Below are 13,486 nucleotides of genomic sequence, written 5' to 3'. Positions count from 1 at the left end.
GCAAGTCAACCTTTGCACGTCTATACATCTTTCTTAAATGTTTAAATGCTCAACTATTAGTCGCTACTTTTACATGCAGCGGCTTTGAAGTTTCATTCGTGCAACAATTTCTGATTCATTTTCTTCCATGCAATATTTAATTTTCGCTGCTGAGCAAAAATTCATTCGAAACTTGTATACCAGCAGCCGATGATGCCAGTTTAGAATTTTATTAAACTGTTCCAAAATTTTTTTGAAAGGTATATACATTAAATGCTATACAAGTATAATTCATAATTATAGTTCGAACAGAGTATATTAAGTGTCACGAAGTATGTAACATACTTCGCCGGAAGGAAACGTTAGAAACCGTATAAAATAGTTGAGTTTATTAATCCGTCTGCCTGTCCGTCTGTATATAAATGTATTAGTCCCACAGTTTTGTACTTAAGAGTTGTTAGAAGTATGAACTCCAAATATGAACTCCAAATCAGATGCTTCTTACTTGGTTCTCTGAAGATATATGTAAATGCAATTCAGAGCTCATTTGAGCATATCTTATAATGTTGCTGATTATTTCTAGGCACCATTTCCTTATTGGAGATTGATCCGATGTTAAATTTTTATCGATGAAGCTCTAACGAGGGTTTTTATTGATGGTGTAATAAATTCAGTCGAGGTCGTAAATCACTTTAAGATGGATTTCGTGAAAGTCGTCCAAAATCAGTTGTTTTTCTGGATACTATTGATGCTATGCACTGCTTAAACTAGTACTAACTTGAGGCTCAAAGGAATACACAATCTATTTCATTTTTTATCATATGCACAAAACATGTCAGGATGGGTTCATTGTAACCACATTAAGAACATTGATTAAAAGACCCTTGTGAATCGTTATTTAACACCAACACATTTCAGGTATACTCTGCTTACTTATCCTTCAATATGTGAGCTCTTATAATTATCTAGAAGATTACCAAAAATGTGTGTTATTCTTATTTTGTAACTAGCTGTTACCCTATGCGCTTCGCTACACCTAAATCGATTAAAACTCTTGAGGGGTTTTACTTAGTGTTTTATTTCTTGTTGTAAAACTGTTACTTATTTATAAAACATTTATAAAACATATTGGTATACAACATTTTTGGTTTTTCCACCTGGCGCGTAAATGAATAAGCACCTTGGTGTTCCCACTCTCGAGCATTCGACGAACAATTGGCCGTGGGAGAAGCACGGTTCTTCCAAACTGACGCCGCACACTTGAAACGTTTGCCCTTGCGATTTGTAGATGGTCATCGCAAAGGCAAGACGTACTGGGAACTGCAAGCGCTTAAATTCAAACGGCATGTCCGTTGGAATTATGGGAATGCGTGGTAAGAGTACAACTTCACCTGCTGCCTTGCCATTTAGTATTTTTGCTTCAATCAAATTTGGCCACAATTTTTTGACTGAAAGTCTTGTGCCATTACACAAAGTCGGTGGCTTCAGATTTTGTAGAAGTATAATGGGTGAACCGACTTTCAGGACCAAACAATGCGGTAGCAGACCGAGGGGATCCAAAGAATTTAAGAATTCAGTTGGATAATTGACTACTTCATCTTGATTCAAAACGCTATCAATCGATGTTTATGTTGTAGCTTCTCCTGGCAGTTTTTCTTGAATGGCAAAATTGATTTCGTTGACGTGTACATTTTTCGGTGCCAATATTTGCGCGTTCACTTAAATAATCGTTGCGTTGATAGTGTTGAACAATATTCGGAAATACACTTTCAATCAATTCTTCTTTCGATTGTAAAAGTCTACAAAAGTTGTTCGGCAATGTGATCAAACCGGTATCATCGATTGGTATTTTGCCTTCGCCAATGTCCAACAACTGCTTCGAAAACGCCGCTGCGGATCGATCATTGGACTCGCATGTTGATGGTAAGAGTCAGCCTTTGAACATGTCTCCACAAAACTGACGATTTTAAACATGCGTTTATTTCGTCGGCAGGAGTTGAATGACTGGCAAAGTTTGCCGAAAATCGCCGGATAAAAGTTGTTGCTTTTGGCGTAAATCTTGCATTGTTCTATTGAATGCTTCTAATTACTTTTTGTTAGCCATTGGGCACTCATCCCATAGAACTATTCCAGCTCCTCGCAAAACTTTTACCATTGCTGAATTCCTCGATATGTTGCACGTTGGTGTTTCAACGACTTGGATGTTCAACGGTAATTTCAACGCAGAATGTGCTGTTCGGCCGCCATTATGTAGAGTAGCAGCGATGCCTGACGAAGCAATTGCCAGCGCAATTTTCTGCTGTGACCGCATAGTAGCAAGAATCAAAGAGGTCAGAAACGTTTTCCCTGTACCACCGGACGCATCTAGAAAGTAGAATCCTCCGGCGTTATTGTAAACCGCATAAACCGTATAATCTTATCATAAGCATTTTTCTGCTGAATATTCAATTTGGTAATGTTAGCTTGTATGAAAGCACGCAATTCATTGCAATCGTGTTGTTCACGTTGAAGCTCATGGTCAAGCATATCAATCGCTGAACGATTGGGCGCAGCTATGCCAAGTTGCGTTAATGCCTTATTCGCAATTGTAAGGCACAGATCTTCAACCAATATCAAAGCATCATTATACATTTGTAATGTATATAGCAAGTCTGCGTCCGATGCTCGATTATGCGCCAAAATTAATAAGTCCTCGGTCATGCAGTCTTTGTACTTATTCCACAGTTCTTGCGGATTTGACGGAAGGCATGTAGATATTATTATGGCGAATAGTACGCGTATTTGTTTTGGAAGAGATGTGAGTGATGCGTCATGAAGTGCGGTGTCCCAATGTATATCATCTTCTAACAAATGCAATCGCTGACATGCTTCACGATACCTCGCACACAACTGACCGTCAACAGTTTTCAAATCATCAAATGATCTTGGTCCGCGCACGTTGACTAATAGCAGACGCAAATAGAAACATTCGGCGTTGTTCCGATGGATGGTGTAAATGCGTCCTATGGCATCGGTTTTACGGACATTTGGATAACCGTCAACACGCTCCCCTTGCTTTCGTCGTTGAAATGTTTTCGATGATGGATTCCAAGTGAAATATTGTGGTATTTCGGAACACAACTCGAAAAAGGTAGTTAGTGTTGTCACCGGTGGTCGTGCTGCGCTCTGTGGTACATTGTCTGCAGTGAAATAAACGGTAACTTGGCCGTTGATTGTCGGCGAATTCAGCTCTAATCTGTGCACGCCGCTCTCTGTACACCGCTCTACCTCGGGCATTTATTTGAGCGCGTCGCTCTTCGCTTTGATTTCTTCTTGATATTGACATTCGACGTGAATCACTCGTATGCCTGCCAACCGTATTACGTTGGCGTAGTCGAGGCATTTTCTAGAGTATGCATATTTGAAGTACATAAATAAAAATGGAAAAATTAACCTAAAACTACATCTTAAACTATGTATTTTACCCACACACGTATATGCAATAAGACCCACAAACAGTGTATTTGCAAACCGCATGGAAACACTTACGAAACAATAACAATACTCACTTGCTTTGTGTTGTACGCATAATGTTAATCACGTTGAAATCTGAGAAAAATACACATAATGTTGAAACATTTTTTTTATACACTCAGTGTATTCGGAACACTTACGTTCTGTATGTCTTGTTAGCTTGACAGTCATCCATAGAAAGAACGAATGACAGGCAAAAACGATCAACGTGCGATGTCAATGTTTTTTTTTTTTATTAATTGTAAACATCCGCCAGTTGTTCCATTTTATTAGTAAAAGGCATTTGACAGGACTGTCAATCTTGCGGCAAAACATTACTTCATGAGAATTTGTATAGGCGGGATGCATAATTTTTTTTTTTTTTGCCAAACGTGCAATGATACACACATTGAATTTCTTATGTGCACCCTCCAAACAGACCCCAATCACCCCTGAAAATGTCATTGAAATCGGGCAAGCGGTCTAGGAGGAGTATGCGAACAGGATGTCGATGCATCAAATTAATGTCAAGGTTCTGGAAAGGACATATTGCTACTCTGCAGCTGCTGTTAGTGCAAACAAAGAAATTTAAACTCAAATTTGAAATATTTTCACCTATTTTAGTAAATCATTAAACATTTTGTTATTGGTTAAGTCGGTAGGTCATACGAGTACAATTCTTTTTTCATTAGTTAAATTCAATTGAAATAACAAACATCTTCCTGTTTAGTTGTTAAAACTTCCTGTATATGTATGTATTTAGACAAAATTTCTCCTCATTGAGCTGCCTAACTTCCGGTTGCTTCAAAATTTCCTTCTCCTTTAATTTTTCTCGATTACCCACACATCCTCACCCACCTGCTAGGACCTTAATGTGCGTTCGTCTGCACCTCCATTTTCCTAACATGCTCTTTCCCGAATTCATGGCTTTTAATTAACTTTTTATCTTATCCATTTTACGTTGCATAAATTCCTCCTGTTTAACCTGAGAGGCAATCTGTTTTCAGCCATTCTATCATTGGAATTTCATACTTAGATATATAAATATGTATTATGTATGCGGTATTTCATTTTTTGTGTGCTCTGTAATACTCCATGTCCAAGTCCATGCTTGAAATACTTTTGCGTTCTTTAACTTCTGTTTTTTGTGTAAATTTTTGTTTTTCCATTAATTTTGTTTTTCCATAAAAAGCTTTGCTAAGTGTCCAATGGTATCTTTACTGATCGTTCGTTGAATGACTGTAACAATACATGCATTTAAATGAAACAGCACCCACCACCACTTGTGGCCTTTGCTCCTTATGGCAATATTCAGTTAAGTTACTCCTTCAGGAGGATTGTGTATTGAGTGTTGCCTACACAGTTTCAAATTTCTGTAATTTATCTCCATTGCCACGACATTTTATTACACTCAGAGGGAAACTTCGGAGCCCATATAAAATAAATTGGGTCGTTCACTAAGAAATTTCTGTTTTAGTGCAATTAAGAACGGTTTTTTCACATCTATAAAACATTTTATAAATTCTAAATTTTTCATTTTCTTTTGCCAGTTTTCAGTAAGCTTCAGCAAGTCAAACAACTGATCCAACGTCCCGATTTGTGGTGACTGTTTTCTCACATAAAAAATTTTGCGGATAATGGTCCGAAGGGGCCAAAGTTTGGAGAATACGGAGGGTATAGGAAACCAGCCCATACGGACTGTAAAAGATTTTGGCGAGTCATCAAACTGTTACACCTTTTCTATTGATCAATTCCGACCTCTTCTGTTTGAGTGAATTACTAAATATGTCTAGCTGATCACAATTAACTTTAAAAATAATCGTGGTATAGTCGGACAAAGGCTCAAAATAAACAATTTCTTTGAAATCCTATCAAACACGCATTATAAACCTTCATTGGTGTTTATCGGCATTGGAAGTGGTTTGAGCTGGATCATCATTTTTAAATCATGATCTCTTGCACATTGCATTCTTGTAAAAGTCCCATGTTTTGCCGTCAGCAGCAATGCTCTTCAAAACTGGATCACCTTTTTAACGTTTGATAAGCAAAGTACAAATCACGCAAACTCCATAAGTAAGAACATGAGGAACTCATATGTCAAGCCGAAATTAATTTAACGGTCGCGTAGACAAATTAAATTTTTCAACAATCTTTCGAATTACTACATACATGCATGTCGGTTTCAAGTGACCATCCAGGTACACCCTCAAGATCAAAATTACCGGAATGAAAATTTGCCATCCAATTTTGGCTTTGCTTTTCGGGTAATACATTTTCTCGGTACATGTCACACCATTTCCGTTTAGCTGGAATTAGTAAAACAGCAAATTATGTCGAAAATGCTGCTTTCAATTTCTAGCTTTACTCTTACTACGATATGATGATACGATATATGTATGTCTATGGCCTGTTCAAATAAAGCAAGGCGGTTAATTCAATAACATCAGCTGTTGCCATCAAACGAAATTACTTAGTGAACGACCCAATATACTTACATTACATACATTAGTAAAATGATCAGCGTGATGAGCTGAGTTGATTTTGGAATACCTGTCTATCCGTTTGTAACTAGTCCTTCAGTTTCGAGACATCGATTCGTCTTTACCTTATCAGACCACTATGGAATATAATTGCTGCACTTACTATCAAAGTTTGTTATAGATTTTGTCTATTGCAACGCTACATTAATTTTTCTAGATTGCAATTTGAAGTTGCGGTAAATATTAACCACCCTGTTGCGATAAAGTAATTTCATTTACTAACCTCTCAACAACTTAAAGGAAATCTACATAAGCAAAAGAAGAGCTAGATAGTACTAAACACCACAATCGACAATACGAGAGTTACCATAAAAAAGTGAATGGGCACAACTCCCCAAATAATTCTTTCAGTAACAAGCATTTTTTAATAAGAGCTCTTACATATTTGCAGTTGCTTCTGTTATAGCTGCGCTTAATTAGAGCTGTACTTAAATTTTACCAAATAAACGAAGATAAGTGATTATGCTTTGCTAAAATTATTTGAATGATTTCTACCACTATTTAAAACGGTTAACATTACTGAAATATTTTTTAGTTTATAGGAAATTTTTTTTAAGTTTGGGAACAAAAAAATGTATGGGCCTAGTTCGGAAGAAACTAGAGATAGGGCAATAGTTTGTAGTTTAATTTCAATAATTTGGCAGTGAGGACGACGGAGATGTGAACTGATAAATATGGAAGAATTTAACGTCAAGTTAACCCAATAATTGGGAATAATAGTGCTTTGTGACCGTTTGGGACATATCTAGGTGGTAGATGTAGAATAACCGTCTAACAGAATGTAGAGGCTAAGTGACTGTTCTCTTAACTGAGTGGCAAATACAAACAATTCAGTAATTACTTAGTTATCCAAAATTATTTCATAGAATTCAAAAATAATCTTGCCACTTTCTGTCATTCACGATGAAATTGCTTTCATCATATATTGTTACATTGGCATTAGAATTATTCCAATTATTATTGATAGTATGCAACCACAATTCCCATTAAGGAAGGGTTCAGTGTTTCAAAGAACAAAAGGCTTTCTTTGCGAATTTATTTTTTAAATATGGATTGAGTAATTTTATTCGGACCTTTTTTTTGTAATTTTTTTAGTTTATAAACTTTACACGCGTTTTTCTCAAAACTCGAAGACATTCTGGGGGAAGCTCTGTTACCGGGTTATGCTTCAATATTTTTGCATGCATACTCTCCCTAACCTCCCTCTCTTAGTTAAGTTGTTTTCTTTTTGATCTACATAGTTAAATAAAGGAATGGTGAGAGACTGTTAGCTCTCTCTTCAAAATTTTTTGTGTGCTTTAGCAGACCCGAGAGCTATCCACAATATTTTTCCTAATTCAACCAATCACTTCTCGGAAAGTGATTAAATCATATAATAATATTAATAATAACGCAAGCTACGCTTAATTGCTTTGTTCTTATCAATGACAGTGAGCTGCCAACAGTTACAAAGTTTAGAAAAAAATATTTTTTTATGTTTTATATTCATTTATACACCCCCTGACCTCACTACAGGAAAGCATAATAATTGGGAAAGAATTGTGAGGATTGCGTGCACTAAAATTCCGAAAAATTCTCTAAAATATACATATCTCTGTGCTACTATGACAGCAAGAGTAAAGTTGGGTCACTCTTTGATTCATTCAGTTTTTTATTGTGTTCTCTGCTTCTTTCGTAGCAAATTGTTGAACATGCGCCAATTAAAATAAACCAAACGCGTGGCCGGTATGCAAATATCTTCGTAGCGTCGCTATATACAATTATTTTGGGAGATGCTTCAGGTATTTTTTTGCTTCCTTCGTTGTTTTTGTGTCTGCATGTATATTTTTATACTCTCGCAACAAAGTTGCTAAAGAGAGTATTATAGTTTTGTTCACATAACGGTTGTTTGTAAGTCCTAAAACTAAAAGAGTTAGATATAGGGTTATATATACCAAAGTGATCAGGGTGACGAGTAGAGTTGAAATCCGGATGTCTGTCCGTCCGTCCGTCTGTCCGTCCGTCCGTCTGTCCGTCCGTCCGTCCGTGCAAGCTGTAACTTGAGTAAAAATTGAGCTATCATGATGAAACTTGGTACATGTATTTCTTGGCTCCATAAGAAGGTTAAGTTCGAAGATGGGCAAAATCGGCCCACTGCCACGCCCACAAAATGGCGGAAACCGGAAACCTATAAAGTGTCATAACTAAGCCATAAATAAAGATATTAAAGTGAAATTTGGCACAAAGGATCGCATTAGGGAGGGGCATATTTGGTCGTAGTTTTTTTGGAAAAGTGGGCGTGGCCCCGCCCCCTACTAAGTTTTTTGTACATATCTCGGAAAGTACTATAGCTATGTCAACCAAACTCCATAGAGCCCTTTCCTTTAGGCATTTCCATATACAGTTCAAAAATGGAAGAAATCGGATAATAACCAGGCCCACCTCCCATACAAAGGTTATGTTGAAAATCACTAAGAGTGCGTTAACCGACTAACAAAAAACGTCAGAAACACAAAATTTTACGGAAGAAATGGCAGAAGGAAGCTGCACCGAGCCTATTTTTAAAAATTGAAAATGGGCGTGGCGTCGCCCACTTATGGACCAAAAACCATATCTCAGGAACTACTCGACCGATTTCAATGAAATTCAGTATATAATATTTCCTTAACACCCTGATGATATATACTAAATATGGGGAATATCGGTTCACAACCACGCCTTCTTCCAATATAACGCTATTTTAAATTCCATCTGATGCCTTCTCTGTATAATATATACATTAGGAACCAATGATGATAGCGGAATAAAACTTTACACGAATACGGTATTTGAGCTGAGGTATCCCTTGTGGAAAATTGTCGTGATCGGAATATAACTTTTCAAGGTCCCTGATATCGAACACGAAGAACTCAGTGCCTAACCTAACCTAACCTAATTTTCCACCGAAAATATCGGTAAATCTCTCAGAATTTAATTCTAATTAATTTTACAGCAAAATAAAAAAATATGTAAATGACGGATAATGAAATCTCGATTATCACTTTATCATGCGAGAGTATAAAATGTTCGGTGACACCCGAACTTAGCCCTTCCTTACTTGTTTTAAATAAATTACTTTTTTCATCACTTTTTAAACCTGGCTTTTATTGTTATACTCTCGCAACAAAGTTGCTAAAGAGAGTATTATAGTTTTGTTCACATAACGGTTGTTTGTAAGTCCTAAAACTAAAAGAGTCAGATATAGGGTTATATATACCAAAGTGATCAGGGTGACGAGTAGAGTTGAAATCCGGATGTCTGTCTGTCCGTCCGTCCGTCTGTCCGTCCGTCTGTGCAAGCTGTAACTTGAGTAAAAATTGAGATATCATGATGAAACTTGGTACACGTATTTCTTGGCTCCATAAGAAGGTCAAGTTCGAAGATGGGCAAAATCGGTCCACTGCCACGCCCACAAAATGGCGGAAACCGAAAACCTATAAAGTGTCATAACTAAGCCATAAATGAAGATATTAAAGTGAAATTTGGCACAAAGGATCGCATTAGGGAGGAGCATATTTGGAAGTATTTTTTTTGGAAAAGTGGGCGTGGCCCCGCCCCCTACTAAGTTTTTTGTACATATCTCGGAAACTACTATAGCTATGTCAACCAAACTCTATAGAGCCGTTTCCTTCAGGCATTTCCATATACAGTTCAAAAATGGAAGAAATCGGATAATAACCACGCCCACCTCCCATACAAAGGTTATGTTGAAAATCACTAAAAGTGCATTAACCGACTAACAAAAAACGTCAGAAACACAAAATTTTACGGAAAGAATGGCAGAAGGAAGCTGCATCCAGACTTTTTTTAAAAATTGAAAATGGGCGTGGCGTCGCCCACTTATGGACCAAAAACCATAACTCAGGAACTACTCGACCGATTTCAATGAAATTCGGTATATAATATTTTTTTAACACCCTGATGACATATACTAAATATGGGCGAAATCGGTTCTCAACCACGCCTTCTTCCAATATAACGCTATTTTGAATTCCATCTGATGCCTTCTCTGTATAATATATACATTAGAAACCAATGATCATAGCGGAATAAAACTTTACTCAAATATGGTATGTGAGCTGAGGTATCCCTTGTGGAAAAATTGTTGTGATCGGACTATAACTTTTCAAGGTCCCTGATATCGAACACGAAGAACTCAGTGCCCAACCTAACCTAACCTAATTTTTCACCGAAAATATCGGTAAATCTCTCAGAATTTAATTCTAATTAATTTTACAGCAAAATAAAAAAATATGTAAATGACGGATAATGAAATCTCGATTATCACTTTATCGTGCGAGAGTATAAAATGTTCGGTGACACCCGAACTTAGCCCTTCCTTACTTGTTTTTACTGCATTTATTACCACAAGCATTCTCAAAATGCTCGTATTTTACTACATTTTATGGAAATTTTACTAATTTAATTTTATGTCCCACTGAAAATAAAATAAATATTTTTTGAAGAATTTAGGTATTTTTTTCAAAGAAAACATTGCGTTTTTTGTTGTGTCTGCACAATTTTCAATACAAATCTTAAATTAAAATTTCAGATGGCAGTATTTTCAAACGGAATATTTTTAAGGCTTCCGGCCTTGATAACATAATATATTTTTTCAGTTACTTTAAGTAGAACATTGAGGTCAGTTGTCTAAGACAGTTTTAACGGCCAAATCACGTTAGTTGTTATCATAACCCGCTTTGAACGCTACTTATTTTGAGTTTTATAAAAATACCAAACTAATTTAAAAAACAACGGTGTAATTTCAAATTTTTTTCTTGCACTGGCATGGACCGCAGATTATTTAGGTGTTCTTAAAGCAATAATTATAAAACACGGAGTCCAGCAGCACAGAAAAGAGATTCAAACAGAAGTCAATTAACTTTTAGCTCTTTATTGAAAAAAATAACACATTTTAAGCTCAGAGTTCTTAAAGCTCTCAATGAGGAAATTTGACGTTCGTCATATTAAAATCGAGTTTCCTACGCAACTTCAAATATTCTTCTGTTAGTTTTTGTCATTTTTATTTGTCAGCTTTATGCTGGCTTTTAGAGCCCACAAGAGATACAAAATTCATATTGGCGCAATTCGTTTCAAGGTATGTGTAAAGCTTACATAGTAGTCTTTCACGCTATTTATGGTAAGCAAAGTCTGAATAAAGTTTTGGATCATTTGGTGAACATCCACTAAAGCTAAGCTACTAAGAAAAAAGAAGCGTTCAAAGGAGTTCACTTCACTTTAAGAAATTGCTTTGAAAAAGGCGAAGGCTCTGTTTCCGGTCAGAAGCAATGTTAGAAACCCTCTCTATAACTCCGAAGGTGCAATCTACATGAATATTGTTAAAAGGAAAAAAAGGACGCAGTATAACTTTGTTCCGAGACGAGATAAAGAAATTTGAGCATTGCTGGGTCAAATGTATGCAAGTAAAAGCAGGCGTGCATACTCCAGTTTTTTTGTATGTTATATGTTAAAGTAAATAAAGTAGTAAGGCTTAAAAATATCCTTTTTCCTCTTCGTATGGTATCTTAGGGCCTCAACAAGATTTGTCCATCTCAAACTTACCGTATATTTGCCTCCGTGTAATATTTAGTAGGTCATTTCGCATATTACTGAAATTTAAAATACAAAATTTTTTACATCATGCTTCTTTTAACACAAAAACACCAATAAATTATTTCCATGAATTAACCGAAAATGCGCCGCAAATTAATTTCACAATAACACAAAATTCGGTATAATTAACGCCCCTAAATAATTTTATTTTTCATGATGAATTTGCATTAGACCAAAGCAAGAAAGGAAAGTCGCGAGAAACAAAAAAATAAATTATATAAAAAAATATTCGGCGTGAAACTAATTTGTGCTCGTTTATTTCCTCAACGGTTTTCGCGCTGTCCGATCAATACCCTATGGTAAGTTCTCTCCAACTTTTTGGAAAGCGTAATTGATGAGAGCGCTTTGGCATACAGCAGACCTAAGTATTTACGTACATTCACAATAATAGAGTTGCCACTTGTCCTTATTAAAACGACAGAGAGATCTGATCTAAAAAGAAAATCCTACAAAATATTTCTCAGTGTTACTACCTGATTAGTTCTTTGAAAACATAAGGCAGTCTGGGTTTAAATTTAAGTTTGGCAAAGGAAATGTAACCCAAAATAATAAAATATTACAAAAACAATTACAGTTAACATATTAGTGCTTATCGAAAATGATGGTTCAATATATGACTTTAAGGCACTGCCATGTGGGTTCTAAAATGTTTCTATAATATTGTAATTGTAATTGTGTAACCTTTCTAAAGAAATAAACCTAAATTTGGTAACGAACAAAACTGTAAAATTTGTCGACTTTCAGTACAAGTTGGAAGGATTGGACACCTTATTTACATTTGTATCACACATACATACTTGTATGTATAGTGCGAAAACTCAGCACGGATACCAAAGTAGCGCTCATACAGTATACATAAAATTTTCCCAAATAATAGCATGTGTTTTACATTATATATACTTATTAAATGATGAAATTTTAGGTTAACCTAATTCAGGAAAATTCTAGTGTATAATATTATGTATATATAATATTAAAGACTGTCTGAAAATTTTTCCAAGAGTAGTATCGGAAATAATACTTCATCCAATTTGCTCAACAGACATTCTTTACAAAATTTCAGTTTCAATCGAAAACCTTTGTGCCTCAATAGACGCTCATCGTATCAATGGATAAATTAGAAAAAACATATCAATATCAATAGAAAGATAGTGACTCTTGAGTCAAATTCTGAGTTCTTCCATATTTTAGGAAAAAATATAGCAAATGTTGAATAAATTATTTTCGTTTTTCTGAATATATGGTTACAAAGTGTCAATATATTTATAACATCGATCGCAATGTCTTTCATTCGAAACGTGTTTTTTATACTTTTTTTTAACAAAAAATATTGCGCATACTCTACATTGCGTGCTCACTATATCGATAATTTTACTTTATTTCTTATTCTGTTGTTTCCAACTAGCAACAAATTAGCATTTCTCATCATTCATCACAGCATACTTAATACATACTCTTTATTAAGAGTGATCAATTTCGAGGTTCCCTAATTAAAAAAAAAAAAAACACGGACAAAAATTTAATGGAGAAGTCTAACGGTACAATATCACACGATCTTGGTGGTCACTCGACCGGCCAAAGCCTTAAATTATCTGCTCACCGAAGTGTTCTCTCAATAAATCCATTAAATGATGCGATTTGTAAACGTTGTTGGGACGTTAAATTTTCCACGATGAAATGCCGAACAATACTGAACAAACACAACAAGAAAAAATCTAAAATTATCTTTTACCTGTTGTTAATATCAACGAATATAGCTAATAAAATACCGTTGTTCTGATGACCAATGCGGATGAGGAAATGACAATGACTGGCATGGCAGTAGGAAAATCATAAATGACTTG

Source organism: Bactrocera dorsalis, chromosome 3, assembly GCF_023373825.1.
Source record: "Bactrocera dorsalis isolate Fly_Bdor chromosome 3, ASM2337382v1, whole genome shotgun sequence".
NCBI lineage: Eukaryota > Metazoa > Arthropoda > Insecta > Diptera > Tephritidae > Bactrocera > Bactrocera dorsalis.
This window is presented reverse-complemented; position numbering follows the sequence as displayed.